The following is a 7,047-nucleotide window of genomic DNA, read 5'->3' as shown; positions in this document are numbered from 1 at the left end:
AAAAGCACCCATAGACTGGAATCCGGAAAGAGACAAGGCATTCAAGCAATGCAAGGACAGCTTGTCACGGGCCACACTCTTAGCTCATCCAGATCCAACAGCTAAACTGGCAGTAACAACTGACGCTTCAGCTACAGCAATCGGAGCTGTAATCCAACAGAAAACCACAGATGGATGGCAGCCACTAGCATTTCTAAGCAAGAAGCTCAATACAACCCAAACAAAATACAGCCCATACGATAGAGAACTTCTAGCCATATACGTCACTATCAAACATTATAGACACATGTTGGAAGGAAGGCTGTTCACTATATATACAGATCACAAACCGTTAATACACGCCTTCAAAAAAGACCCACTCCAAAGTTCACCAAGACAAGCACGACATCTGGAATACATAGGGCAGTTTTCAACAGACATCCAGCACATCGAGGGAAAAGACAACACGGTAGCTGACGCACTATCACGAGTCGAAGCAATACAGACGGCTGTAGAACTCGATACACTGGCTCACGAACAGCAAAACGATACAGAATTGCAAGAATTGCTGAAAAGCGAAAACAAAATAAAACTAACACACATCCCTATACCAGGATCCACGAAAACAGCTTGGTGCGACACAAGCACGCCAGTAGTTCGACCGTACGTACCCAAGAGTCTAAGAAAGCAGGTTTTCTTATACCTACACGGATTAGCTCACCCAGGCATTAAAGCGTCAACGAAACTCGTCAAAGAACGATACATCTGGCCAGGAATACAACAAGACTGCACTAAATGGGCAAGAACGTGTATACAATGCCAAAAAGCAAAAATAACAAGGCATAACCATACCCAGCTCGGAACATTTGAACAGCCAACGCAAAGATTTCAACACATACACACAGATATAGTCGGACCATTACCGATATCAGAGGGGTATAGATACTGCCTCACCATAGTAGATAGATTTACTCGGTGGACAGAAGCAATACCAATACCCAACATCACTGCAGAGACAATTGCCAAACACATCTTTACGGACTGGATAGCACGATTCGGCACACCAGCTCGAATAACTACGGATCAAGGCCGGCAATTCGAAGCCGAGCTATTCCAGAACCTAACAAAACTAACGGGCACAAAACACATTAGAACAACAGCGTACCACCCCGAGGCAAACGGGATGGTAGAAAGATTCCATAGACAAATGAAGGCATCTATCAAATGCCACGAGACAGAGGCATGGACACAGATACTACCTGTCATCCTCCTCGGCATTAGAGCAGCCTGGAAAGAGGACCTAAACTCCACTCCAGCCGAGATGGTGTACGGAGAGCCGATCCGACTACCCGGACAGTTTCTCAGCGAACTTAACAGGGATTACGAAAACGAAGACACCCTGGTAACCAGACTTCGAAAGACAATGGCACATCTCCGACCAAAAATCAAACACCACGGACAAAAGGCTACATTCACCTTCAAGGACATGGAGACAGCTTCACACGTATTCGTACGGCATGACGCACCAGCAGGAGCTCTCCACCTACCTTACGAGGGACCCTATGAAGTACTAAACAGGGGTAACAAAACATACAAACTGCGAGTGAGAGGAAAGACAGTCAACATCGCAATAGACAGACTAAAACCGGCGTACATAATGGACGAAGAAGCCCCAGATAAAGCGGAAGCCACCAAACAGGCTAAACCAAGCACCGAAGCCACCACCAAGACAACAAAGTCAGGACGAGCAGTACGCCAACCAGTCCGGTTCGCGCCAACGTAGGATGGGCCTTACCACAACCAGGGGGGTCCTGTGGCGGCTACGATCCACCACACAATCAGCGCCTACTGAACCGTACACCGTACACGCGCTACGCGTACGGCGGTGCGAGCCCTAAGGCGATTCGGTACGCGGCGAGCCGACAGATGGCCGCAGGGGCAAACCATTTCGCATAAGTGAAATTCGGCAGCCTCGCTATATAAGACCGCGCGAGACGACAGGACACCGAGTCGCGGCTTGAGAATAGTACAGCATCATAGCTCTCTATATCGATAGCCAAGACTTGTTCTTTTTTGCACGAGGAGATAATACCTCCTCGGGAATTAATTGTGGAAGAGCTTCGCGCTCTCGCAACATTACACGGCGGAGGAGTCACATTCCACGGCCACTCTCGACGCCCCGATCACCAGGGCCGGTCAGATCACCGTGGAAAGAGGCGCCCAGGGCACCCTGCATCAACCAGTCAGCAGGAGAGAAAAAGGTCTCGTTCCAGCTTCTGCCCTGGAAACTGGAGAAGATAGACCTGGAACCACCGAGATTTACTCGTCCACCAAGGTACCTGCTCGAAGTCTGGGACATACGCATACGAAGATACACTTCGCCAACTGGACCTTGGAGCGTTCCAGACGTAGTCTCACCGCTGCCGCCGTCGCCGTCGCCGTCGTCGTGTTCACGAACGGACCAGGCCTCACAGACGGTCCCTTTAAGCCGTGTCCACAGGGGGACTCAAGTCGGCGCAGTTCCCACTATCGATCAGAGCACTCAATCGGACTCCGATTGGGAAACGCCCAGTCACAGCACGGCCACGCAAACGGACCAAGTAGACGAGAACAACAACTGTCTAGGGTCCTTAAAAGTCACTAAGGCCTGGCCACACATAACTTATAGAGAGCGGCTATAACTCCGCATACAATAACGGCCCTTGTAAGGGCCACCAAAAACAATCTAAAGATAATTGTATATAGTGTACAGAATAAACCAACTACTGTTACATCGCCTCGATTATTCACGAGAATCTCGGCAACCTCTGCAAATCCTTCCACGAGCGAATTACGAACACGCCTGAACATAAGCGCTACAAATATTTATTATTAGTAATTTCAAAAATTTTTAAATTCATTATTTTTAATATAAGATATATTTTTAATATAAAATATAAATTTTTATAAATATAATAAATTAATGATCAAATAAATAAGTATAAATTAATTTTTTTTTTTAATTTTTAATCTTTCAAATATATATGTATATATAATATATTATATATACTATATATACATATATTATATATATATTATATATATGAGATTAATAAATCAGAATATATATTTATATTTTTTAAATATTCATATCCTACTAAGAAAAAAATAGAAACAAAACCTTAAAAAAAGTATATCAATTACATAAAAAATATTCAACTTGTACGCAATAAAATGTTTAAAAGAAAGATATAAGACTGATGTATTGTAGTTAATCATGTACTTATTTCACATAATCGATGTTGAATACAATTAAACTTTCTTTGATTTGTAAAGTATTTTTCATATCTTATATATTTTACAAAATATATAATTTTAAAGAAAATTTTTCGTAAACTTTAAGTAACATAAAACAAATTTACATGAAAATAAAGAATAAAAACTTAAAAATCTTTGCTGGAATTCATAGACTCGGTTTGCATTTAAGATTATCTTAATTAAAATCTTAAGATTCCATTCAGTCATTTGATTTGCTGAATAAAAATGACGAGACTCAAGATGATTTTGAATATAAAACGATCTATGAATTTTAACTTTTGTTTTATCATTTCTTTTATGACTACAAAATTATTATTTTTCTGCGATTTCATTTTCAAATTTTTTATATAAAATAACTTTTTGTATATGTATTTTTAATATTTTAATAAAATTGTTTTTAAAATTTTACAGCTGAACCAGAATATTTACTTGTAAATGATTTAAACGACATTCGTAAAATAGATGGTCGCATGTCCTTAATATCATTATTAAAGGGAGAACTTAAACCAAAAAAAAGGAAATTAGAAGAAAATTTCTCAGAAGTAAAATATTGTCCATTAATATAAAAATTATATATTTCATGTTTCATATACAGGGTGGACCATTTTAACCTTTAATGGAGAATAACTCGAAAACCAAGCCCGGGAGAGAAAAATGTTTCAGACAAAAGTTGTTTGGTTTCGAGGGGGCCATAAGATGGTATCATTGGTTTGACCTTGAAGAGTTATTTGAAGGTCACATGAAGGTCACCTTCAATTTCTTAAATGGAACCTACTATTTGTCATTGCATATTCTTGTAGCTTATCTCGAGAGCTTTCCAAAACACTATAATTAAGTACCTTTTCGTTAAGTACTTTTTGAGTTATGAGGCTTGAAATAATTTCTTAATTTTACATAAACCATAAAATATCTTGTAAAATATTCATTTTTCGATTATCCTACCTTAATACTTTTACGTACAAAATAATGAGAGGAATCAATTGGTGTAAAGAAAACACATAGTTGTTTTTAAGAAAAAATATGGAATTGTTAATTGCAAATTACATATTTTTTCTCCATTTACAGTTTTTAAATCATTAAAACTTGTAGCTCCCTTTACTGTGAGTAACAATAATCGTAAATGATATAATTCTGTTTGTGATGGGCTAACGGAATACATTCGTCCTATACAATTAAAATAGTTTTTGCATTTAACCCAACGTGATACATTTCTGCCATTTATTTTCTCTTTTTTAAATGTATAATTACGTGGAATTTCAATATATAAATATTGTCTTGCTTCTTCATCACGTGAGTTCAATGAGAAATAATCTATTAACATTGTAACTTGATTTAAAGCAGAAATCGTTGCGTCATCCATACATTCATTTTCAATTATAATATTTTGTTCATTCGGAAGATGAACTGGTAAACGTATTATAGCATGACTTTTGTCCTGTAATTTTTTACCAAGAATTCGCCAACTGGCTTCTACAGGTCCGACATAACGAGTTTCGATATAATTATCCCAGACAGCACAAAAAGGCCAAAAGATGTCTTAAAGACGTCTAGAGGACCTTAAGACGTCTTTAAGTCGTCTTTTAGATGTCTTTTGGACATGTGTGCTGTCTGGGATGTATCTCATCATGATTAATAATTATATTTTCTGTTATTGGCTCAATGGTTATAGCAGCAACATCATGTCCTTTATAAATATATTTATATAAATATTTAACTGATTTGATACTTGAAACTACCTCAACATTAATATGACAATTAAATATAATTGATAAAATAGGACAATATGGAACAACATAACGATTATCAACTATATATCCACCAGGACGTTCAAAATTTTTACCATTATCACGCCGACGATAATAAGGATAAGAATCTTCATCCATTCTAGTTTCTTCTAAAAAAGATTTCGGATAACGTTTCGAACAATGTCCATCTACTAAACACCAATCACCACAAGGTCCATGAATCATATGTTTCATAACTATATCATATAAAATTTGATTCTCACATGGATCAGGAATTTCAGCAGAAATATATTTATCAACAATCTGTGGAGTTACTATTTTAAAATTATATTTTAAAGTAATTAACATATGAATATGTGGCAAACCACGTTTTTGAAATTCAATAACATACACAAACGCTGCTACTTCACCAAAAAGTTTTTGCCTAACTATTAATTCAGTTAAATAATCTTTTTTAATATTAAATACACGAGCGCAAATGTCAGGTCTATCAGAAGCTTGTTGACCAGGCAAAAGATTTTCCTCAATTTCACGCCATTTTGGATTGCAAGTCATAGTAATGAAAAGGTCTGGCTTACCAAATTTACTAACAATTGCCATAGCATCTTGATAGTTTTGTAACATATTACGCGGCGATCCAATAAACGTAGAAGGAAGTATAACTATTTTACCAATACGGCCATTTAAGTTATTTGCCATAGTTTTGTAACGATGCATCCCGATGCATCGTTCCGATTCCCGGCAATGCCATCCGCCGGAAGCTGCCGCCCGGCAGAACACCCGCCGGGCAGAGGCAGGGGCGCGGTGCGCCCACCTTTTGATCCGTTTATCGTTTAATTAACGGCCCAGAACCGTTAAGGTCTCAAATCGGCCGAATACCGCCGATCATAGCCGACAGAACCCGAACCGCCGACCGGCGAAAACCCGCGTTCGGCGCACAACCCGAACCCCTCCGAACGGGCCCGACCGCACCGTTTCCGAAAAACGGTTCGGAAGGAGTTATACCGCGCGCGCCGACGCGGGCAATTAGCCGGTATAAAAAGGGCTCATTTCGGCATCTAAGTACCATTCTCCTGATCCGCTCTTAGCTGTACGCTACAGAGAAACCTGAGAATTCCTACCGAGCACCAAATACCACGGACGAAAGGTGGAGAGAACTCCGTCTTGGCCGAGTGATCTCGATTCTACGGTACGGGTGCATCCGCCTAATCCTGCAGCTGGGGCTATCACGGAAGGTGGAGCTCAGAGCCACCCCGGATCGAGAGCTCTCGACCCAGCTGCAACGCGAATCCGATCCTTCGCGACGCGATCCTGGTACGCGCAAAGGAAGCACCGCAAGCGCATCGCGCAATCCGCAATCACGGCCTCGACCGCCGCTGACAAAGCGCATCACGCTTGATATTTACCGCGGCCCCCGCCGCCGCCGTATAAGCGTATTCCGTTGCCACGGCCTCCGCCGCCGTTAAATGCGTCCTCTTATCACGGCCTCCGTCGCCGCCATTAACGCGCTCTTGATTATCGCGGCCTCCGCCGCCGTTGTTAAAGCGCACCGATTGTAATCCACGAACACGGATTTTAAATTGTAACGTCGGAAATAAATAGTTTTGCGAAAACGCCCGACGATCCCGAGAAACTGAGGATTCCTGGAAACGCCGGGATTCCTCGCGGAAAAAGCGCAGCAAAAACACGCGCTGTCTCGCGCGTCGTAAACACGCACAGCTGTTCGTAACCGAGACCGGATCTCGAACCAAATTGCATTCGGGACGATTTCCGATTACCGCGTGGAATATTATTGTTCAGCGAGATTAACACACACACACACTCTGTACACTTTACATCACATTTATACACGATTACAAATACATGCTTGTAGTCACACACACATCGCGTATTTTCTTATTACGAACCTTTCACCGGCGATCTATCCGCAGCACGAAAAAACGACCGAAAATACGACCGTTACATGGCGCCCGAACAGGGACCGTTTTATTACTTGTAAACGCGAGACCACGGATAGTTTTTTTTT

The sequence above is a fragment of the Camponotus vicinus genome, unplaced genomic scaffold (assembly GCF_025532165.1).
Source record: "Camponotus vicinus isolate PSW18456_S1 unplaced genomic scaffold, iyCamVici1.0 SCAF_10, whole genome shotgun sequence".
Lineage (NCBI taxonomy): Eukaryota > Metazoa > Arthropoda > Insecta > Hymenoptera > Formicidae > Camponotus > Camponotus vicinus.
This window is presented reverse-complemented; position numbering follows the sequence as displayed.